General features: G+C 38.8%; 1 protein-coding gene and 1 pseudogene across 1 annotated transcript in view; one reads left to right on the top strand and one right to left on the bottom strand.

Moving 5' to 3' along the window:
• Positions 1–25,431, top strand: part of ASXL2 (ASXL transcriptional regulator 2) — a 133,267-nt gene that overhangs the window by 9,384 nt on the left and 98,452 nt on the right. The gene's annotated exons all lie outside the window — the stretch shown is intronic.
• Positions 13,680–13,771, bottom strand: LOC128773725 (U6 spliceosomal RNA; annotated as a pseudogene).

Here is a 25,431-nt window from a genome sequence, read left to right on the forward strand (position 1 = left end):
ATTCCACTCTTAGACGTTAGGAACTGCCTATAGAGAGGGCCATGAGGCAAAGAGTGGCAGAGAGCCTCTAGGAGCTGAGTGACTCCTGGCCAAAAGTCAGCAAGGGAACTAACTGAAAGGGACTTGAAACCTGCCAACAAATAAGCTTGGTAGTAGGCTTGGAAAAGAATCCCAAGCCTCAAATGAGTTCAGTGTCAGTCCAGCTGACACTTTGATTTCAGCCTAATGAGACCCTGAGCAGAAGGCTCCGTTAATCCATGCTCAGATTCCTGACAACGTAGAAGCTGAGATAAAATTATGTTGTTTTAACCTAAGTTTCATAATTAAACATAATCACAAAATAAATTTGTATTGTAGAGGCTGTTTAATAGCAAACAAGACTAATACTAAAATTTGGTGGAGAGGGAACATGGCAGGGTTGGTCTCAGAATATTTGGCCTGGGTATTGAGGGATGATTGATAAAACGTTAGGTGAATTCACATAGGTGAATATGGGTAAGGGCATTTTAAGCAGACAGAAGAGCTGAAAAGATGGAACACTGAAAAATGCAGGGGATGTTTGATGCATGGCTAATTCACCTTTGAGTACTGAATGGTGAAATATCAGGCCAGAAGAGGTAGGTTGGGGCCAAAATGTGGATAGTTTAGAAGTTGGGCTGACAACTATTTTGATTTTAGGAACCGTATGGAGTTTTTATGCAGGAGATAGCATCACACCTGTGTTTGAGCAGTTTTGGTCATTTGAGGGATTTTTTGTAAAGAGGTTATGAGGGTTACAGTACGGCTGTCTTGAATTAAAAGGGTGGGAGGGGGTATAAATTTTTTTCCATATCATTCAAATTTTTCTCATTTTATATCTATTCTACCTACACCGATCCCACTTACAGCTCTCCAGCAGAAGCCTTTAGACCTGCTGGTCTTCTGAAGTTTTCACACATACAGGAGGTTATTGAATGCTGTTTAACACAACAAAACCTTACCATTCTTGAAATGAAAAAAGAAAGCAAAACTCTTTCCCCAGTTATACTAGCTCATGTTGATTTTTCTTCTCTCTCTGAGTTCCTGTATGACTGTTCTTTCCATACCATTGTCCTCTGCACCACTGGTCTTCAGGTTTGTGCCAGTGGTAGAATCAATCAGGGCCATGTGTTGCACAACTCCAGAAGGAGCCAGTCATACTGTATTAAATGTGACTACTGCTCCTGGGAGTCGAACATCATAGTGGCTCTGGGTTGCTTGTTGCTTCTTGTGAAAACACATTTAATGTTATTTCTCATTAAAAATTAGACACATTTTTGGGACACCTGGGTGGCTCAGTCAGGTAGGCGTCAGACTTCAGCTCAGGTCATGATCTCACGGTTCATTGCTTTGAGTCCCCCGTCAGGTTCTGTGCTGTCAGCTTAGAGCCTGGAGCCTGCTTTGGATTCTGTGTCTCCCTCTCTCTCTCTTCCTCTGCCACTCATGCTCTGTCTCCCTCTGACTCTCAAATAAATGTTAAAAAAGCCAAAAAAAATTAGAGACATTTTTGCCAGGGGAAAACCTATTACAAGTTTGTGATACAAAAGTCACACTTTGAGGGCAGATGTTGGAGGGGATAGAAGGACAACTTGCCTATTTTTTTTCATTTAGTCCTGGATTTGTTTCATATTTATTTCCCAAGTTTGTTTTCTAGCTGACAAGAGGTAGCAAATGGTAGAGATTTAATGGAAATGATCGTTAAACTAACTTTCTGTAGACCTCCCACCAGGAATTTGTATATTAATTCAAGGGGTTATAAAAGTTGTCTGTGAAGATATTTATGTTTTATGCTTTTAATCTTAAAAGTTGTGTGAGCATGTTTGTGATTTAAATTGTGCCTTAAAACGCTATAATTTTTAAATGGCTTTAGTCTACTTTGTATCATTTTTAGATACTTTCTCAATCTGTATTTGGTCAACATTTTTGTCTTTTTTCTCATTAATGGTCTAGATGAGGGTTGACATTTTATAAATTTACTTCGATTTATTGTTTGTGAATCTTGGTTCTGAGTTAGGATTACTGTCTTACTTTTCACTTTATTGGGCTTAATTTATTATTGAAGAGTAATTGACATATAATATTGTATTAGTTTCAGTTATACAACACAGTGATTCAGTGTTTACATACATTATGAAATGTATATAATTTGTCACCATACAAAGTTTTTATAATATCATTGACTATATCCCCTATAATGTACATTATGTACCTGTGTCTTCTTTACCACTGGAAGATTGTACCTCTTAATCCCCTTCACCTATTTGGTCTATCACCCAGTTCCCTCTCCTCTGGCAACCATCAGTTTGTTGTCTGTATCTATGGGTTTGTTTCTGTTTTGTTGGTTCATTTGTTTTGTTTTTTAGGTTCTACATATCAGGGAAATCATATGGTAATTGTCTTTGTCTATCTGACTTATCTCACTTAGCATAATATTGTCTAGGTCCATCCATGTTGGAATTTAAAATAAATACATTTTAGTTATAGTAATATGTAACATAGGTTTCTTTCATTTTGTAAAAGTTTCATGAATTAGAAAAAAAGATCACTTATTCTGTCTGACACAGTATAAACATTTTGGGATATTTCCTTTTAGTCTTTGATACATTTTTTTCTTTTTGGTTGTAATTAGTCTCTCAGTTTCTAATCTGCTTTTTCTTTTTTCTTCACATTTATTTATTTTGAGAGAGCATGAACGGAGTGGGGGTGGTGCAGCGAGAGGTGGGGGGGACAGAGAATCTGAAGCAGGCTCCAGGTTCTGAGCTCTCAGCACACCTGTCACGGGGCTCGAACTCATGGACCTGAGCTGAAGTCGGATACTTAACTGACTGAGCCACCCAGGCCCCCCTCTAATCTGCTTTTTCATGTTCAAAAATACTTTCATTTGTCATTTTCTGGGTTTGCTAATAATAACCCTTTTTTTTATGGCTGAAGGGTATTTCGTGAAGTGGTTATGTCTTAAATGCTCAATACTATTATGAAAATTGGAAACCTAAAATGACCACTTTAATGCTGTAGTGACTGTCTTTTTATTTTCTACTTACACATACACTTGTTAGCTCATCTCAGTATTTTGAGTTAGAAGTTTTTATTTAAAAAATTACCATGCAGTAAAAATTGACCTTTTTGTTACACAATTGTGTGAATTTAACACATATAACTACCACCACTGTAGTCAGGTACAAGCCTGAATATCTTATATAGTTACCCTCTACTTGTCCCTGACCCTTGGCAACCACTGACATGTTCTTCATCACTAGTTTTGTCTTTCTGAGAATGTCATATAAATGGTGTCATATGGTGTATAACCTTTTGAGACTGGTTTCTTAAATTCACTTTAATGCCTTTGAGATTCATCTGTGTTGTTTTGTGTATTAATAGTTAAATCCTTTTTATTGCTGAGTGGTATTTCATTGTACTAATGTATAATGGTTTATCCATTCACTGTTGAGGGATGTGTAGGTTGTTTTTATTTTTTTGGCAAATAAGAATGGAGCTGCAGTAAAAATTTGTGGGCAGAATGTTGTTTTCATTTCCCCAGGGCAAATACCCAGAAGTGGGATTGCTGTGTAATGAATAAGTGTATGTTTACCTTTACAAGAAACTGGGAAACTTTTTCAGAGTGGCTGTATCCTTTTGTATTCCCACCAGCAATGTATTTGAAATAGAGTTGCTCTTCATCCTTGCTTGCTTTTAGTACTGTCAGCACTTTTTATTTTAGCCATTCTAATATGTGTGCAGTGGTAGATCATTGTGATTTTGATTTTCCTAATGGCTTATGTTGTTGAGCATCTTTTTTTTTTTTTTTAAATGCTCATTCATTTTTGAGAGCAAGAGAGTATGTTCGTGCACAAGCAGGGGAGGGGCAGAGAGGGGGGACAGAGGATCTGAAGGGGACTTTGCACTGACAGCAGAGAGCTGGATGTGGGGCTCGAACTCACCAGTCGTGTAAACAACTGAGCCACTCAAGTGCCCCTGAATTAAGTGTCTTTATTGGGGAAAGCCAGTATTACAATGGACTTCAGAGTTGGCACTGGAGCCTTTTTCTTGCCAAAGGTGGGCACAGCATTGACAAAGCACTGGTTATATTGCATCTGCTGCTTGGCTTGGCCTGTCGTGGTCTTTTTCTCCTGTTTGGCCACCTTGGGAGTCTGCTCTCTTATTTTTCTAGCACAGGCCGGGGAACCGTGGACTTTACCTTTAAGCATGGGGCGGGCTACTTCCAGGGTGGTCAGAGCCTTTACTGCACTGACCTAGGGTAGCTTCATTCTCTAAGGGTGTGCCTGCCAGGAGCACTACTTGATCTTCTGGAGTGATGCCCTCCAGCGAGGCTACATGAGTCTTGATCCGGGTCTGCTGTCTCCTGACTGGTCACTTGGAGGGTGTGTAGCTCCTGGGCACCGACAGAGCTGCATGTCAGTGACTGAACTGTGGCCACTGCAGCTGCTACTGAGATGATGGAGTCAAAAAAGAGGAAGGAGTAAGGTCATGGGTGTCCTCACCGCCTGTTGTGTGCCATGTCACCGTGTTGAGCATCTTTTTACATGCTTCCTTTCCAAGCGTATATCCTCTTTGGTGAAGTGTCTGTTCAGGTCTTTTGCCCACTGTGTAACTGGGTTGTTTGTTGTTCTGCTGTTGAGAGTTGAGAATTCTCTATCCATCCTGGGTGTAAGCCCTTTGCTGGATATGTGATTTGCAGATACTTTTTTTCTGATTACAGGAGAAAGTATTTAGTCTTTTATCGTTAAGTGTGTTAGCTGTAGGTTTTTTATAAGTACTTGTCAGGTTGACCAAGCTCCCTTTTATTTATAGTTTACTGAGAGTTTTTGTCACGAATGTATGTTGAATTTAGTTCGATGCTTTTTCTGAGTGAATTCCTAGGGTCATTTGCTTTTAAATTTTAGACTGTTAATATGGTGGATGACATTGATTTCCAAATATTGAATTGACTTTGCATTCCTATGGGGAAAAAAATCTCACTTGGTTGTGGTGTATTATGCTTTTTAAACTTTTTTAGGGGGAGCCGCCTGGGGGGTGGCTCTGTTGGTTGAGCATCCGACTTGGGCTTGGGTCGTGGTCACGGTTTGTGGGTTTGAGCCCCACATCAGGCTTGCTGCAGGTGGCACGGAGCCCGCTTTGGATCCTCCGTCCTCTTTCTCTATGCCTCTCCCTGCTTGTGCTCTGTCTCTCTCAAAAATAAATAAAACGTCAAAAAAAATAAAAAAAACTTTTTAGGCAGGCTCCACCCTCAATGTGAGGCTTGAACTCATGACCTTGAAATCAAGAATCAGATGTCCCACTTACTGAGCCACCCAGGTGCCCCTGTGGGGTGTGTGTGTGTGTGTGTGTGTGTGTGTGTGTGTGTGTGTGTGTGTTTTAAGTTTATTTACTGTGGCGCCTGGGTGACTCAGTCACTTAAGCATCCGACTCTTGATTTAAGCTCAGGTCATGATCTCATGGTTTGTGAGATCCTGCCCCACTGTGGGGCTCTGTGCTGATGGCATGGAGCCTGCTTAGGATTCTCTTTCTCTCTCTCTTTTTCCCTTCCCAGCTTGCTCTCTCTCAAAATAAATAAATAAACATTAAAAATATTTTAAAGTTTATTAATTTATTTTGAGAGAGAGGGTGAGCATGCACACATACATGCATGTGGAGGAGGGGCAGAGAGAGAGAGAGAGAGAGAGAGAGAGAGAGAGAGAAAATCCCAAGCAGGCTCAATTGCTGAAGTGTGGAGTCCAATGTGGGGCTCAATCTCACAAACTGAGATCATGATCTGAACTGAAATCAAGAGTTGCTTGCTTAACCAACTGAGCCACCCAGGCACCCTATGCTTTTTATATATAGCTGGATTTGCTATTATTTTGTTGAGGACATTTACAGTTATGTTCATGAGAGACATTAATCTTTAGTTGTCTTGTATCATCTGTCTCTGGGTTTTGGTATCAGGATAATGCTGGCCTTATAAAAATCAGTTGGAAAGTCTTCCTTCCTTATAGGTTCTGTTGTTGTTGTTGTCGTGGTTCTTCTTCTCCTTCCTCCTCTTCCTCCTTCTTCCTTGTTTATTTGAGAGAGAGAGAGAGAGAGAGAGAGAGAGAGAGAGAGAGAGAGAATCCCTAGCAGGCTCAGCACTGTCAGCACAGAGCCTGATGTGGGGCTTGATCTCTTGAACCATGAGATCACAGCCTGAGCCGAAATCAAGATTTGGATGCTTAATTGACTCAGCCACCCAGGCACATCCCCCCTGCCCATTCTGTTTCTTAAAGTTTTAAAAAAAAATTTATTTATTATTTTGAGAGAGAATGCGTGTATGTGCAAGCTGGGGAGGGAGAGAGAGAGAGAGGGAGAGAGAGAATCCTGAGTATGCTCTGTGCTCAGTCCCACGAGCAAAACTGTGTTATCATGACCTGAGCTGAACAAGAGTCCATTGCTTAACTGAGCCCCCCCAGGTGCCCCTAAAGATTTTATTTTTAAGTGATCTCTACACCAAATGTGGGGCTCAAACTCACAACCGGGAGTTCAAGAGTTGCATGGTCCACCAACTGAGCCAGCCAGATGCCCCTCCCTGTTCTTTCATTTTCTTGATTTGTCCTTTGGCATACAAAAATTTAGAGTAAAGGGTTTTTATTCAATCACTAGATTATTTGTTTTTCTGTTTTCATGTTTACTTCCTCTTATTGATTTATTTGATGAGGTGGATAAGGTGGGATTTTTTTTTTGTTTGGTTTATTTTTCAGTTCTAAAATTTCCATTTAGTTCTTTTTGTATTAAATTTTTTTTTAATGTTTAGTTTTGAGAGAGACAGAGACAGAGACAGAGTGCAATTGGGAGAGGGGCAGAGAGAGAGCGAGAGAGGGAGACACAGAATCCAAAGCAGGCTCCAGGCTCTGAGTCAGCACAGAGCCCAACGTGGGGCTCTAACTCACAGACTACGAGATTGTGACCTGAGCCGAAATCTGAGCAGATGTTGGGATGTTGGACGCTTAACCAACTGAGCCACCCAGGCGCCCCTCCATTTGGTTCTTTATATTCTACTTTATATCTTTCTCTTCCTTCAAGACTGTTTACCTTTACGGGCGCCTGGGTGTCTGACTTCAGCTCAGGTCATGATCTTGCAGTCCATGAGTTTGAGCCCCTCGTTGGGCCCTGTGCTGCCAGCTCAGAGCCTGGAGCCTGCTTCAGATTCTGTGTCTCCCTCTCTCTCTGCCCCTCCCCCACTGACGCTCTGTCTCTCTCTCTCTCTCAAAAATGAATAAATGTTAAAAAAAAAAATGTTTACCTTTACTTGGGGCATTTTTATAATAGTTGTTTTTAAGTCTTTACGAAATATTTCCCATACCAGTGTTATCTTGTTTTTGTGTTTTGATTTTCTTTCCCAAGCAAACTGAGGTTTTCCTGGGTTTTGGTGTACCATGTAAATTTAAATTGTAATTGACACTCTGTGTCTTGTTTAAATTACATGGAGAATGTTAATAGTTTTATTTTAGCAAACAGTTAGCTGAATTGTGTTTAGGCTTCAGGTTTTGACCAGCCTTCTGTGGGTTGTTGTTTCAATGTCAGTTAGGACTTCAAAGCCTTTTTAGTGCTATTTGGACTTTTCCTTTGTGTGAACCATCATACTATGTGGGATTTGGGGGGTGGTCTTCCCTTTGGGTTATGAAACTCTGGCCTGTGGGCCAGATCTAGTTCACTGCCTATTTTTATAAGTAAGATTTTATTGGAACCCAGCCATGCCCATTTGTGTATATTTTTTGTGGCTGCTTTCATACTTTGGTGGTCACAGTTGAGCAGTTGCAACAGAGACTGGCCCACAAAACGTAAAATATTTACTGTTTGGTTCTTTATAGATAAGTTTGGCTGACCCCGATTTATCCCACAGTTCAATTCTCAAAGTCTGTCTATACTGTTTTAGTGTCCAGTCATGTATGCATAGCTCAGGTGTTAGCTGAGGAGTTCATACACAATTTTAAGGGTCGCTTTCCTGAGTTCTTTTGTTGGCAGTCTTCCCAGTACTTTCTGATTTGGGGGGATTCCCATTTTTCATCTTTGGCCAGAAATGTCTTTATTTTACTCTGCATTTCCTACGACTGTATCTCCCTTGGGCTGAGCAGCCGGAGACGAGAGGGGAAAGAGCAATGGGGTTTTGCTTCATTCTTTTGGGACCGTAAACTCCTCTGATATGGAGGGGAAGGTTTTCCTCCTTTCAGAGTTTTAAGAAATAAAATGGAGAAATTCCTTCTTTGTTGCTGAGTATTAGGAGACTCCTACTCTAATGGAACTCTGTGTACACTAATGCCCATATCCAGGTTTTGGGCTCTGTTGAATTCAGATTGAGAGGTACTGGAGGGGGAAATTTGCTAAACTCTGCCATTTGGTGGTATTTTGAATTCTGGTCTTCCCCAATCTGTGTGCTACCATTCACTTTGTTGGATTTGATTTGCTAATGTTTCGTTGAGGATTTTTGCACTTATGTTAATGAAAGATATTAATCTGTACTGTTTTGTTTTCTGTTTTTGTTTTTGTTTTCTTTTGGTGTCTTTGTCTGGTTTTGATATTAGGGTATTGCAAGCCTCAGAATGGGGAAGTATTTCTTCTGCTCCTGTCTTCTGGAAAAGATTGTACAGAATTGGTATAGTTTCTGCATTCAGTGTTCAGTAGAATTTGCCAGTGAACCTACGTTGGTCTGGTGCTTCCTGCTTTGGAAGGTTATTAGTTATGTATTCTATTTCTTTAAAAGATATAGGCCTAGGGGCACCTGGTGGCTCAGTCAGTTGAGCGTCAGACTCTTGGTGTGGGCTCAGGTCATAATCTCACTATTCATGGAATTGAGCACAGCATCGGGCTCTGCGCTGACAGCATGGAGCCTGCTTGGAATTTCTCTCTCTCTCTCTCTCTCTCTGCCTGCCTCCTGCTTGTGTGCTCACTCTCTCAAAAATAAATAAGTAAACATTAAAAAAAAATATACAGGCCTATTCAGATTGTCTGTTTCTTCTTGTTGAGTTTTGACAGATTGTATCTTTCAAGGAATTGATACGTTTCATCTAGGTTATCAAATTTATGGACATAGAGTTATTCATAATGTTTGTTTATTTTTAAGATTTTATCTTATTTATTTTTTAAATTTGAGGTTTTTTTTTTTAAGTTTATTTTGAGAGAGACAGAGAGTGAGTAGGGGAGGGGCAGAGACAGAGACAGAATCCCAAGCAGGCTCTGTGCCTTCAGCACGGAGTCGGATGTGGGACTCTAACTCACAAACTGAGATCATGATCTGAGCAGAGAACAAGAGTCAGACTCTTAACCATCTGAGCCACCCAGGTACCCCAAGGGTTTATTTTATTTTATTTTTAATTTTTTAATATTTATTTTTGAGAGAGAGAGAGAGAAAGAGAGAGAGAGAAAACAATGGGGGAGGGGCAGAGAGAGAGGGAGACAACAGAATCTGAAGCAGGCCCCAGGCTCTGAGCTGCCAGTACAGAGCCTGACACAGGGCTTGAACCCACGAACCACGAGATCGTGACCTGAGCTGAAGTCAGATGCTCAACTGACTGAGCCACCCAGGCGCCCCTCCCAAGATTTTATTTTTAAGTAATCTCTACACCCATCATGGAGCTCGAACAACCCCAAGAGCAAGAGTTGCAGGCCCTCACCAACTGAGCCAGCCAGGTGCCCCCATAATACTCTTTTATTCTTTTATTGTCCATGGGATATGTAGTGATGCTCTCTCTTTCACTTATGATACTAGTAATTTGTGTCTTTTTTCTTAGTCTTAGGTTTATTCATTTATTGATTTTTCAGAGAACCACCTTTTAGTTGTATTGATTTTTCTCTATGATTTCCAGTTTTCAGTTTCACAGATTATTGCTCTCATTTTTATTATCTCTTCTGTTTAGTTTGAATTTAATTTGCTCTTTTTCTAGTTTCCTAAGGTAGAATCTTGGATTATTAATTTTATATTTTTTCCTAATGTATGCATGTATGTGTTCAGTGCCATGAATTTCTAAGCACTGCTTTTCCTGCATCATGAAATTTTGTTAACTTGTATTTTCATTTTCATTTAGTTCATAATATATTAAAATTTCTTTTGAGATTTTTTTTCTTTAGCCAATGTATTATTTCATTTTAAAATGTTTATTTATTTGGTAGGGGTGAAGGGCAGGGAGAGTGGGAGAATACCAAGCAGGCTCTGTGCTGACAGCACAGAGCCTGACGTTGGGCTGGAACTCATGAACCATGAGATCATGAACTGAGGTCAATAGCTGGATGCTTAACTGACTGAGCCACCCGGGTGCCCCATAGTCTGTGTATTATTTAAAAGTGTGTTGTTTAATGTCCATGTATTTTGAGACTTTCTAGCTGTTTGTCTTTCTTTCTTTCTTTCTTTCTTTCTTTCTTTCTTTCTTTCTTTCTTTCCTTCCTTCCTTCCTTCCTTCCTTCCTTCCTTCCATAGTAAACAAAATACAATGAAAACTATGAAGTATTTAGAAATAAGTTGGATAAGAAATGTGCAGGATCTAGGTGAAGAAAACTGTAAAATCCCTGAAAAGGATGAGGGAAACACTTGAAAAATGGAAGAGAGCCAATTTGTTTTATGTGGATGGGAAGAATCAATATGATAAAATTTCAGTTCTTGTCAAGTACAGTTCTACTTTGGAAAACAAATCAAAAGTTCAACTGGGTTGGACTAACAGTATTTTAAAAAATGTTTTATTTATTTTGAGAGAGAGAGACAGAGAGAGAGAATCCCAAGCAGGCTCCATGCTGTTAGTTCAGAGCCAGATGGAAGGCTTGATCTCATGAAGCATGAGATCATGACCTGAGCTAAATCAGGAGTTGGACACTTAACCAACTGAGCCACCCAGGCATCCCTAAGAATATTTTTAAAAAGAGAAATGTAACCTTAAAAAAGAGGCATAACATAACTTTTTTTTAATTTTTAAAAATTTGTTATTTAAAATTTTTTTTTTTTTGTTTAGTTTTGAGAGAGAGAGACAGAGACAGAGAGACAGAGTGCCATCAGGGAAAGGGCAGAGAGAGAGGGAGACACAGAATCCGAAGCAGGCTCCAGGCTCTGAGCTGTCATCATAGAGCTTCACACAGGGCTCGAACTCCTGAACTGTGAGATCATGACCTGAGACAAAATCAGATGCTTAACCCACTGAGCCATCCAGGTGCCCATAGGCATAGCATATTTCTAGATGTTAAAATGTATTGCAGAGATACAGTGATTAATGCAACATGGCACTGATTTGGGACTAGACAAGATTGGTAAATAGTACAGATGTGAAAATCCAGAGACAGTGACATATATTTAAGAATTCAGTATACAGGTAGTGTTGAGAAACCTAATAATCTTGGGGAAAAAAATATATGTATCTCTGCTTCATATCACATACCAAAACAAATTATAGAAGGGTTGACATTTTTAATGTAAAAAGCAAAGCCATGAAACTAGATGTTAGAGAATTAATATTTGCTTTATAATGGGGAGGATGATGGGTATAGGCCTGGATAAATGTATATGTTTACAATACAGATAATAGATGCTCATGACAAAAATCCCAAATCTTTAAGGGTATAATAGACTTTTACATCTCCAACTCTTTTTCCAGAGGTAAACAGTGATAATGGCTTCTAAGGTGTAAGGCCAGAAAATTTCTTTCCATGTATGTAATCCTGCCCCATTCCCACCCCTTTAAAGGGTAAGAAGTTAAACTTTACTATATACAGTTCTGCAAGTGTCTGTACATCTGCTCATAGAGTGCTGCATTGTTCTTTTTCCCCCATAATATTTTATTATGAATAATTATAAATACAGCAAAGTTGAAAGTTTTACAGAAAATAACCACATATCTACCACCTAGAATCTGTCATTAACATTTCCTATCTTTCCATCTATCCACATTGCTTTTTTTAAAAAGTGGTGGTAAAATAATGTATAACACAAGGTTTACTTAGAATATGCAGTTCAATAGTGTTAAATATATGCACATTGTTATGTGACGTATTTCTAAAACTTTCTCATCTTAGAAAACTGATATTCTGTACTCAGTAAACAATTCCCCATTTTTCCTCCCCACACAGTACCTGGCAGCTACCATTCTGTTTTACATTTCTATGAGTTTGACTATTCTAGATACCTTGTATAAGTGAAATCATACAATGTTTGTCATTTCATGATTTGCTTTTTTTAACTTGGTATATTGTACTCAAGCTTCCATCATCTTGTAGCATGTGCCAGAGTTTCCTTTTTAAGGCCAAATGGTATTCCATTGTATGTGTACATCATATTTTGTTTACTCATCTGTCAGTGGGCACTTCTGCCTTTTGGCTATTTGATAATACCGCTATGAACATGGTGTACACGTATCTCTTTGAGAGACCTTGGTTTTGATTCTTTTGGATATGTAACCAGGAGTGATATTGCTGCATTCATATTATGATTCTATTTGTAATTTTTTGAGGAACCGCTATACTATTTTTTGTCAACAGTGTACAGGTTCCATTTTTTCTACGTCCTTATCAACACTTGTCATTTTCTGTTTTTCTTGTTTGTTTTGTTTTGAAAGCAGCCATCCTAGTGGATATGATTGATATTGCATTGTAGTTTTGGTTTGCATTTTCCTAATGATTAGTGCTATTGAACATCTTTTCATATGCTTTTTTGGCCATTTGTATATCTCCTTTGGAGAAATTTCTGTTCAGTCCTCTGCCCGTTTTTGAGTTTTTTTTTGTTTTTTGTTTTTGTTCTTGAGTTGTAGTTCTGTATATATTCTGAATATTAATGCGCGTGTGTGTGTGTGTGTGTGTGTGTACATACTTTCAAGTTTTTATTTAAATTACAGCTAGTTAACATAAGCTGTGTTAATTTCAGGGGTAGAATTTAGTGACTTATAACTTACATGTAACACCCAGTGCTCCTCACAAGTGCCCTCCTTAATGCCCATCACCCATTCAACCCATCCCTCTGTCCACCTCCTCTCCAGCAACCCTCAGTTTGTTCTCTATAGTAAAGAGTGTTTTTTATGCTTTGCCTCTCTTTTTTTCCCCCTTTCCCATATGTTCATCTGTTTTTCTTAAATTCCACCTGAGTGAAATCATACAGTGTTTGTCTTTCTCTGACTGACTTATTTCCCTTAGCATGGCTTAGCATGATACACTGTAGCTCCATCCATCTTGTTGCAAATGGCAACATTTCATTCTTTTTTATGGCTGAGTAATATTCCATTGTATGTATATACCAAAGCTTCTTTATGCATTCATCAGTCGATGGACACTTAAGGCTATTTCCATAATTTGTCTTTTGTTGATAATTGTTGATAATGCTGCTATAAACATGTATCCCTTCAAATTAGTATTTTCGTATCCTTTGTATAAATACCTAAATAGTGCAGTTGCTGGATCCTAGAGTAGTTCTATATTTAGCTTTTTGAGGAACCTCCATACTGTTTTCCAGAGTGGGTGTACCAGTTTACATTCCCATCAACAGTGTAAGAGGGTTCCCCTTTCTCCATCCTTGCCAACATCTATTTTTTCTTGTGTTGTTAATTTTAGCCATTCTGACAGATGTGAGGTGGTATCTCATTGTGATTTTGATTTGTATTTACCTGATGATGAGTGATGTTGAATATATTTTCATGTGTCTGTTAGCCATCTGGATGTCTTTGATTTAAAAAAAAAAATGCTTCACAAATATGTATGTCGTAGGGGCCATGCTAATTTTCACTGTATTGTTCCAATTTTATTTTTTAAATTTTACTTTATTTTTTTTTTACATAAAAAGTTCATTTTTTTTGAGAGAGAGAGCATGAGTGGGGGAAGGAGAGAGAGAAAGGGAGAAAGAATCCCAAGCAGGCTCTGTGTCATCAGTGCAGAGCCCGATGTGGAGGTAGAACTCCTGAACCATAAGATCGTGATCTGAGCCGAACTCAAGATGCCTAACTGACTGAGCCACCCAGATGCCCCTTGCTTGTATCATTCCAATTTTAGTACAGGTGCTGCTGAAGCAAACACTATTCTGAATATTAACTCTTTAACATATATGATTTGCAAATATTTTCTCCAGTTCTGTAGGTGAGCTTTGCACTGTTGTGACTGTGTCCCTTGATGCATAGATTTTAAATTTTAATGTAGTTCATTTTGTCTCTTTTTACTTTTGTTGTCTCTTATTTTAGTGTCCACATTGCTCTCTTTGATGGCGTATTCTTCTATTATTTGGTTGATTAGAAATCTATTTTCCTAATAACTTACTGGAATTTAGGCCATTCCAGTTTTACCATGATGTTATAAACATAGTTTAAGTAAATGTTGTACATATTATTTGTGTTCTTGTAAGAATATAGCAGTATAATTAATTTTTATATTATAATTGGTGGGTCAGAGATGTACCCAATCAGGGCTGGAGAGTACCAAATTGTGCTTCAAAAGGGTTGTGCCATTTTACGGTAATGGATGACAATACCTGTTTCTCATACACTGACAAATAATGGGCTTTTCATACCTTTTCATTTTTGCAAACTCAGTAGGTGAAAAAAATCTGGTTTGATTTCAATTTCTGTATTTATGGTTGCATGACTGTGGTTGAACATCTTCTGATGTTTACTGACCACTTGTATTTGTTTCTCTAAACTACCTTTTTATATCCTTTGCCAGTTTTCTCTTTCTTTCTTTCTTTCTTTCTTTCTTTCTTTCTTTCTTTCTTTTGATTGTTGGTTTTTTTTCTCATTTATTTAAAAAAATTTAAGTTTATTTTGAGAGAGAGAGAGAGAGAGTGTGCACAAGCTGGGTAGGGGCAGAGAGAAGGAGAGACAGAATCCCAAACAGGCTCCGCACCATCAGTGCAGAGCCCGATATGGGGCTTGAACTCACGAACCATTAGAACGTGACCTGAGCTGGAGGCTTAACCTACTGCACCACCCAGGTACCCCTTTCTCATTTATTTATAACAACTTTTTCTTTGTGTGATATATTTTCCTGGTTTTTATTTAGACTTTGTTTATGGGTTTGTGTGTGTACATGTGCATAACACGGTACCAAGTTTTTCATTTTTATGTAGTCACATTTGGTAATATTTCTCCTCCTGTTTCTCTGGTTTTGTGTCATTCTGTGGAAAGCATACTTAACAAAAGCAGAATCCATAAAGGCGAAGATTTGACTGCATAATAATGAAAAAAAACCCAAACCCTTTTGTGGGTAAAAATAATACTTGCACATGATAGAAAATGTGGGGAGGGTTAAAAGGAAAAAAATCACCCACTGTCCTCACTACCCAGTGGCAACCACCATTAGTATTTCAGCCTAATTGATTTGCACTTTCCCCCCCCTCCTAACTTAGTCTTCTTTTGATTTGTGGAGAATCATTGGTATGTAACATGGTCACTGACCTTGAGGTAACACTGGACTTATTGTGGAGGAATGATGACTCTTATTTCTTTCATGAACTCTAGTGGTTCACTAGACCTCCTGTCAGCTCCTAAGGGGTTAGAAGGGTGGAAGCAAGAGCAGGGAGTATTGGTATTAGAAGGTCATCATGGTGAGATTCAAAAATCTGCTCATGTGAAAGTGACTGCAAATTGTGTTGTCTTTTCCTTCCTTACGTTGTGCAACTTTTCCCTTAATATTTAATAAAGCTCTCTTTTTACAGTGCCTCCAGTTGCTTTTTTTTTTCTTTTTTAAACTTTGCAAAGGCAGAAAAAAAGGTATTTTGACTCACTTTTTTCATGGAGCTTTAAATAGAAATTGTACCTCTGGGGGTGCCTGGGGGTGGCTTAATTGTTAGGCTTTGAGCTCTTGATTTATGCTCAGGTCATGATTTCACGGTTCATGGGAATGAGCTCCACGAGCTCCGTGTGCTGACAGCACAGAGCCCACCCACTTTGAATCCTCTCTCTCCCTCTCTGCCCCTCCCCCCCTCCCTCTCTGCCCCTCTGCCCTCTGAGAGATGCTTGTACATCTCTCAAAATAAATAATAAAATAAAACTAAAAAAATAAAGGAAATTGCACTTCTGTGGGGCTGTTGTGGTGGTGGTGATATTAATCACAGAGGAAAACTCTTGAGTTTCCTTCTGAAAGAAAGGTGAAATTCAGTAAATCTAAGTTGGAATTTCTTGCTCATCTGTCCTGTTTAGATTTTTTTCTAGTTCTCTTTTGATTAAAACCTTGACTATTTTGTCTCAGTGAATAAGTGCATTTCACTGTGTGGAGACAAGAGTTAGAGACTAAAATAAGCAGGAATGATAAAAATATGTATACAATTAAATGGCAAAATTGTCCATTTTGAGTACCTAAAGTTGAGAAGGAAGGGTGTCATTGAGGATGTGAGTGACTTCATGAGTGAGGTGAGACTTTAACTTGGTTCTTTTGAACAAGGATATGGAAGTCCGGGTTGTGTTTGACATCTATAAAATTCTTCAGTCTTAAGACAATTGCCTTGTCTTAAGGCATTTGCTTTCACTGACTTTGGGAATATTTCATCATATAGTTCAGTAACTTACGGAACTTTAAAAATATATAATTTTTTTTCTCCTATACTAGGTTAAAAGCTTTTTGTGACTAGTAGGCTCTAATTATTGCCAGTGTATTTGCCATAATTAGCTTTACTGTTATGAACCCATGTGTATGGATTCAGAATAGATTTGCCTATTTTAGGAGTTCTTAATCTTGATCTAGGGATGGGCTCTATGTCAGGATTGTTTTTGAAAATGGTAGAGGGCATTAAGGAAGACACTTGTTGGGATGAGCACTGGGTGTTGTATGTGAGCAATGAACCACGGGCATCTACCCCCAAAACCAAGAGCACACTTTACACACTATATGTTAGCCAATTTGACAATAAATTATATTTTTAAAAAAGGGGGGGGCATTGTGAAGATATTCTTTCTCTCTCTCTCTCTCTTTCCCTCCCTTCCTTCCTCCCTCCCTTCCTCACTACCTCCCTATCTCTTTTGTTGGTATGTTTGAAAGCTGTTAGCTTCAGTGTCCCATCATTCAAGTTTAAGTCAGTAGTTCCTGTTATTCTGCTCCTGCAGCCTTAGTTTGAGTCTTCTGTCCATTTCTAAGTGAATTACTATGGCCAAGAGGTTGGAAAGTGCTTTTTTTCTTGCTTTATTGCTAGTGTTGGTTCCCACCATATGGATTGAGAATGGAGGAAGGAGGTGGGTCTTCAAAGGTGAATCAGGGCCTTTTAACCAGAGAAATGTTGAATGGTACATAAATGGTTAAAATCACAAATGTACCTTAAACTTCATGGGATCTGGTGACCGACAGAAACTAACCATAAACTTTTTTTTTTCCTCCTTAGAAGAGTTTTCATAGCTATCATCAGACTTTCAAAGGGATATGAACCCCTAAAGAAAGTTAAATTTTCATATGGGTCTGGGAAGAAAAGGCCATTTTAAATGAGGAAAGATTCATTACCAAAGGTGTACGTGAGAATGATTTTTGAGACAGTGGAATTAGATTAACTTAATCCAGTGAAGATAGTATATTGAGGATGGTAGAGTATAAATTTGGATATTTTAGATGCCTTGTTATGTGATCGAACTATAGTTGACTCTTGAATAACATGGGTTAGGGGTGCTGATTCCCTGTGCAGTTGAAAATCTGAGTATTACTTTGGACTCCCCCAAAACTTAACTACTTAATAGCCTACTACTGATGGAAGCCTTACCAATAAACCAACAGTTGATTAACACATATTTTGTATGTTACATGCATTACATACTGTGTTCTTATAATAATGTAAGCCAGAGAAAAGAAAACGTTAAGATCATGAGAGAAAATACATCTACAGTACTCTGCCGTATGTATCCAAAAAAAGTCTGTGTGTAAGTGGAGTTGTGTAGTTCGAACCCATGTTATTCAAGCGTATGCTGTATAGAAGGTGCTTAGATATTGTTGAAATCAATATGGTAAAAAAAAAAAAAATTCAAGTAGTTTAAGAGAATAAGAGAAGTACTTTTAAAAATAATAAATTGCTTCCTTCTTTTCCATAATTATACCTTTCACTTATTTCTTTTCTCTAGATATTATAGTTGTGATTTCCCTGTTGGTCCAAGACTTTTTTTTTGGGTTGAGATAAAAAACAGTTTTAAGGACTTATTTTATTTTTTATAATTTATGATTTTATTGCATTATAATCACAACAAAAAGAACATTTTATGGTTTTTGTAATTATTGAAGCTTCCTAATAGGCAATTTTTCTAACCATTTTACTAGTGATTGGGAGATAAAGTAGAAGTTTTTGGAGTTTGAAATTTGGTATATTTTTGAAATCAACCTTACTCATTTTATTATTCATATACTCTTATCTCTGTCTTGCAGTCATACATGAGAATTGTAGAGGAAAGATTGAGAGAGAGGGGCACCTTAACTCTAATTAGGATAGTGGTTGCTATAGTAGCTTCATTTTTTTTTTAGTGTATGGCTTAGCTCACTTCATTTTTTTTAACTTATTTTTTCTCCCTTTTTTATTTGAGAGAGAGAGAGAGTACAATCAGGGGAGAGGAGCAGAGGGAGAGAGAGAGAAAATCCTAAGCAGGCTTCACCCTCAGTGCGGAGCCTGATGTGGGGCTCGATCCCACAACCCTGGGATCACGATCAGAGCTGAAGTCAAGAGTTGGACATTCAACTGACCGAGCCACCCAGGAACACCTAGCTTACTTCATTTTGTTGGAAATTTTTATCAGGGATGGTGACAACCCTGATAGAATTTAGAACCTACTTTTTATCTTAGACATAGAATCCTTTTACATAAATTCTTTTTTGATAGTAACACATTTGTACAGTGGTACTACCAGCATCCTATTCTGTTCCTTTTCCTTTGTTAGCTGGCTCATCTCTTTGAGGGACTCAGAGTAGGACTTTGTTGATGACAAGTTTTGGACACTTAGCAGGAACAGTAGTTAAGGTTTATCAGTTTTCATGAGAGGAAGCCTCTATGCTGTTGGGCTTATAAATAACCTTCATCCCTGCCACTATGACTTCCTCATTTGTGGGTCTGTTGCATATGTATGGAGTGGTTTAAGACAGTCTGGAGCATTTGTTCACCCTGGCAGTTGGTTTAGGATTTCTGGTAAGGTTGCTAACTTCCCTGGACTTGTGAGCTGCCTTGCTGCTATTTGGGCTTTCGTGGCTTTGGAGAAAGCCCTGAGGCAGAAAAGTGGAGAGACTCATGGACCCTTGGGATAGGCTACTCTCAGCATGAGGTGGGACACTGTCATTGTAAGTGGGAACTGTCCACAGCATATGTGGCTGAATTCCCCTTGGGCTGAGGGGATGTGATACAGGGCACCACCTGTTTCTGCTGTATACTATGCAAAAGATGGGAAACAGTTCCCAAATCTATCATTAGGAGATGGTTAAGTAAATAGTAGTATAATTATACAATGGAGTATTATGCAACTATAAAAAGGAATAGTTGCTTTCTATATACACATAGGGTTCTTCAAGATGCACTAAGAAGGTCATGTATTGAGTATTGTGTGTGACTTACTGCCTTTTGTGTGTAAAAGTGAAAGAAGATAAATATATTTGTGTTTGTTCATGATTGCTTTAATGTTAGGAGGCTACATAAGAAACTGAGTGTCTGAGTAAGAGATGGGGGGTACATGAAGGGGTTGAAGGTGAGGCGGGGAAAGGAATGAAACTTTTTGCTGTATATTTTTTGTTTTCTTTAAATGTGGTATCTGTTCTTTTTTTTTCTTTTTTAAGTAAAACCACCCTGATGAAATATTGAGTTTGAATATTATTTTGAGAGACAGAGAGATCATGCATGGGAGGGGCAGAGAGAGAGGGAGCATCCCAAGCAGGCTCCACACCATCAGTACAGAGCCTAACATGGGGCTCAAACCCATGAAACTTGAGATCATGACCTGAGCTGAAATCAAGAGTCAGACGCATAACCGACTGAGCCACCCACGCACTCCTGAATTTTATTTTCCATGTGGCTAAATAAACTAAAACTTATCATGGCTTTTCATGGCTCTTGTTTTGCCCTCAAATATTCCCATGCCTGGCAACTTGTCACTCAGTTCTCAGCTTAAATGTTGGGTAGTCACTGAGGCCTGATTACTCAGTGGATTTCTCTCTTTTCCCATTCACTGTCAACCTTATTATCCTGTTTTATTTTGTGTATTGCACTTACCACTATGTGAAGAAAAAAATTTTTTTCTTACATATTTGTTGTCTGTTTCTACCATTAGAATGCTAACTTGCCTAACAGCCAGAGCCTGTTATGTATTGTCTACCATCTCTTGGCATTCTTTTTTTATTTTTGTTTGATGGCTACAGTTGATGCAGTATCTTTTTTCCTCCTAAGGATAACCCCCCCCCCCCCCCCCAGCTAAACAGAGAACTTTATCCTTTCTGTTTCTCACCCCTCTTTCCCTAAATTTTTCTGTTGGATATCCTTTCACTGCTTCTGTTATTCTGGTCATTTCAGGTGTTAAGACAGTATCTCAGATGTGAATAAGTGCAGTTTAATACAAACCGTAATTTCCACCCTAACCCATTTTCAAATTTGTTTTTTTCCTTAATTTGTGCTTACTCTTGAATTTCAGGGAGTGTGGCGTATTTTTCCAGTATTCCTTCATTTTGGCTTAATTCCTTTAAAAATCAATTTATTGAGGTATATGCCAGCTTTTTTGAGGTGTAATATTTATGTACTACAATGCATACATCTTAAAAGTATAGCTGAATTCATTTTGACAAATGTATGCAACCATGTGACCACCACCCTAGTCAAAGTATAGAACATTTCTATCTTTTCAAAAAGCTCCTTCGGGGTGCCTGGGTGGTTCAATCAGTTGAGTGTCTGACTCTTGATTTTGGCTCAAGTCATGAACCTAGGGTCGTGGGATTGAGCCCCATGTTGGGCTCCTTGCTGAGCCCGGAGCCTACTTGAGATTCTCTCTCTGCTCCCCCCCACTCTTGTGCACATACATGCTCTCGCTTTAAAAAAAAAAAAAGTTCCTTCATTTTCCTTTGCAGATTTGACAAAGTTTCCTAGTCAGTGCATAAGTGTTCTTTTATTTTGTAGTTTCCTCTGTATTTGAAATACTGCATAATTTTTATAGGAAGAATTAAATGTTCTTTACTTTTGCTTCCATATGTATTTTTTTATGATGTTTATTTATTTTTGAGAGCGAGAAAGAGAGAGAGAGAGAGGGAGTGCAAGTGGGGTAGGAACAGAGAGAGAGGGAGACACAGAATCTGGAGCAGGCTCCAGGCTCTGAGCTGTCAGCACAGAGCCCGACGCTGGCCTTGAACTCAGACTGTGAGATCATGACCTGAGCCGAAGTTGGAAACTTAATCAACTGAGCCACCCAGGTGCCCCTCTGTAGTCCTTTATATCCTTTTAGTATTTCTTCTCTCATAGTTGTCTGTCTCTCCTTTCTGCCATTCTTTCTCTACCCTAGTTGTGAACTGGGCTTGCTTGTTTTTTTGTTTTGTTTTGTTTTGTTTTTTGAGAGAGAGAGAGAGAGAGAGAGCAAGAGAGCGAGTGTGATCTGGGGAGAGGGGCAGAGGGTGAGAGAAAGAATTTTAAGCAGGCTCCATGCTCATTGCAGATCCGGACTCTGGGCTCAGTCCCACAACCCTGGGATCATGACCTGAGCTGCAATCAAGAGTCAGACGGACGCTCAACCCACTGAGGCATTCAGGGGTCCCAGGGCTTGTTTCTTATTCATCTTTGCAGTCCCAGGTTTTGGCACTTAGACAGTTAGTGATTGTGTGTTACAGTGAGAATTAAATTTAGAAGTGGTATGGATGTGTCACTGATTGAGGAAGGCAGTATAGCATAATGCTTAGGAGCAAAGAGTCTTGTCCTCCATCACTTGCTGGCTGATGTGACCTTGGGTAAATTACTTATTTTTCCTGTGCCAAAGTTTTCACATCTGAAAAAAATGCCATATTAGCATCTACCTCGTAGGTTTATTGTAAAGATTAAATGAGCTAATGTATGTAAAGCACTTAAAACGGTACCTGGCACTTAAATTCTAGATAAGTATTAAATCTTCAGAATTTTGAGAGAATGAGCTTTTGGGAACTTTCTTTTTTCTTTCTTTCTTTCTTTCTTTCTTTCTTTCTTTCTTTCTTTCTTTCTTTCTTTTTGGCTGAACTAGGGAGTGTACATAACATACAGACTTCTTGGATAATCAGATAAAAATAACCTAATGTAGAGCAGAATGATTTGATAGAGCTGTTCAGAATTGAGGGACTTTTAGGTAAAACTGTACTTGTGAGCTTGAGAAGCCAGCCCATATAGCTATCTGTAGCTATCTGGGCCCCTATCTGTAGCTATATGGGCCCATATATATAGCTATATGTAGCCCATATAGCTATCTGGCTATCTGCAGCTGCCTCTTTGTATTAAAAAAATTTTTTTTATTAATGTTTATTTATTTTTGAGAGAGAGAGAGGGTGAGACAGAGCACAAGTGGGAGAGGGGAAGACAGAGAGGGAAGGGAGACAGAGAATCCAAAGCAGGCTCCAGGCTCCGAGCTGTCAGCACAGAGCCTGACGTGGGGCTCGGACCCACGAACTGTGAGATCATGACCTGAGCCGAAGTCAGATGCCCAACAGACTGAGCCACCCAGGCACCCCTGCCTCTTTGTATTTAAATATTCTCAGCCGCTTCTTACATTTAAGTTTCTGCCCCTGAATCTACAAACTTATTTGCATTTGCATTCACCTTTCATCCTTTCTTGTTTAAAAAAAAAATTAATTTTTATGGAGCCAGTCTTACCGTCTGTGTTCCTGAATCCGCCAGTCAGCCCTCACGTTTTACACTTAGTATATGATAGGCACTAAGGATACTATATGAACAAAACAGAAGGTCTCAGCCCTTATGGAACTTATGTACCAGTGGGTAAGACAGATGATGTAAAATGCAGTTATAATAAATACAGTATGATAAGAACTATGGGGGGTGTATATAGAATGCTGCTGTAGGAGCGTATTGATTTTTGAAACCGTGAGAGGATGGAAATGTGCAAAGAGGTTAGAAATTAAGAGAATTCTGAAGGAGATCATTATTAAAATACTGTGGAGAATAAAAAGTCACTGGTGGAGAGGGTAGGAGGGAAACAAGGAGAGTCTGGTGTAACAGAGCTGAGCTGAGTGCATCTCAGGACAGAGTTAGTGATCAACAGATACTGCTAAGCAGCCAGGTAAGGTCCTTTTCTGTCTTTCCTTTTCAGATGTTTGGCTCTATTAGTTATTCCTTCTAAATTGCATGTATTGTTACTTTTTGTTTAGCTTCTAAACTCACGTAGTGTTTGCATAGTTAGTTAGGTGGGGGATACTGCATCCTCTTGACTCATCTTGTTTCAAGTGTCAAATTATAAGTAGCACAAGTTTGGGTAATGAAGGATTTGTCAAACTTGATCTGAATAATCTATTTGTCTATTTGAGGTGGGGAGAATTGGATAGCTAGGGATGCTTCTCTTTCCTTTTTTCCTGGTTCCGTGAAACTTGTTCAAGTCCATTTGACTATACAATTTTTCCTTGACTCCACATTTCCTTCACTGTTTTAGGAAGAGTTGTTTTAATTCCCTGTCACCACTTCTGGACCTCCCATTCAGTGCTAGGCCCTGTCAAGTTTGATTTCTTCTCTCTTGGTTAAGTGGAATCTGAACCTGTAAAACTAATTAAAGAGCTCTTTGTTGGGGCACCTGTGTGGCTCAGTCAGTTAACTGTCTGACTTTGGCTCAGGTCATGACCTCATGTTTCATGAGTACGAGCCCTGCGTTGGGGTTTGTGCTGATAGCTCGGAGCCTGGAGACTGCTCTGGATTCTGTGTCTCCCTCTTTCTCCGCCCCTCCCCTGCTTGTGCACGCACGTGCTCTCTCTCTCTCTCTCTTTTTGTCTCTCTCAAAAATAAACATTAAAAAAAGGGTTACTTGTTGCTAAATACAGGGGATTTTGAAGTTGTCTCAGTTTGTAGGCAGTTTTTGACATGATTGACCACTTCATCGTTCTTAGAATGTTTTGTGTTTTCTGAGGCACCATGTTCTTCTGATTTTCTTCTTAGTCCTCTAGCCACTCCTTACTTACTGGCTGGGTTTTCTTCTCTGACTCTTACACAGTGGTATATTGGTTTTGTAGTATAGGCTTACATCATTCTGCATATTTCCTGGGTGACCTTATTCATTACTATGACTTTAGTTACACTAATTGAAACTAATTAGTTAACACTAATTGAAGCTTAGTAAGTAAGCCATATAACACTGATTTAAATCTATAAAGATTATCATATTTTTATCTGCACATTTTAAATGCAAGATAAAATCACCTAGATTATACAAAATTCAGGCTCTGCATATATGCATATCTGGAAGGAACTCATGAGTGCATCAATAATTGAAATGCTGTTGTTTATGCTAGAGTTAAACTTGAATCTTAGGGGCCGTCTAGATTTTTCTTGGTACTTAGAAAGTGTAATTTTAATATCTTACTTATTAGCTGGATGTGAGAATCTGCAAATAAAGAAATAGATGCTTTTTTATAAAATAGGTGTTTTAATTTTTTAAAGTAGGCTCCATGCCCACCATGGAGCCCAACATGGGGTTTGAACTCACAACCCTGAGGTTAAACATGATCTGAGACTTAAGAGTTGGGCACTTAACCGACTGAGCCACCCAGGCACCCAAGAAATAGATGTTTCAGGCACACTTTAAAATTTTTATTTTATCATGCTTTAATTCAGTGTGATGTTAATTTTAATTCTTCTGAGCAGAGGTGCCTGGCTGACTCAGTTGTAGAGCATGCAACTCTTGATCTTGGGGTCATGAGTTCAAGCCCCACATTAGGTGTAGAGCTTACAGTAAAATAAAAAATTCTTCTGAGAAGCTATTCTGATTGTCATAAAGTAGTTTCTTCAGGGGCGCCTGGGTGGCGCAGTCGGTTAAGCGTCCGACTTCAGCCAGGTCACGATCTCGCGGTCCGTGAGTTCGAGCCCCGCGTCAGGCTCTGGGCTGATGGCTCGGAGCCTGGAGCCTGTTTCTGATTCTGTGTCTCCCTCTCTCTCTGCCCCTCCCCCGTTCATGCTCTGTCTCTCTCTGTCCCAAAAATAAATAAAAAATGTTGAAAAAAAAAAAAATTTAAAAAAAAAAAAAAAAAAAAAAAAAAAAAAAAAAAGTAGTTTCTTCAAATTGTGTTTGTAGTAGTTCCATGAACAATGCCAAAGGAATGCTATTTTTGTTTGATAAACACTGCCCTCCTGTGGTTAACGTAAGCTAAATGTTTTGTAAAACTACTATGGTCTTTCTGGTAAAATAATGTAATAGTAATACAATGTAGTAATAGTATTGTAATAGTAATGTATCTAGTGTATCTGCACATTTTTCTCTCTCTGTCTATGCATAATGCATATTTTCTTATTAAAAATTAAGTGAATTAAAAGTTAAATGTAAATGAAAAGTT

Source organism: Panthera pardus, unplaced genomic scaffold, assembly GCF_024362965.1.
Source record: "Panthera pardus isolate Hobbes unplaced genomic scaffold, ASM2436296v1 HiC_scaffold_26, whole genome shotgun sequence".
NCBI lineage: Eukaryota > Metazoa > Chordata > Mammalia > Carnivora > Felidae > Panthera > Panthera pardus.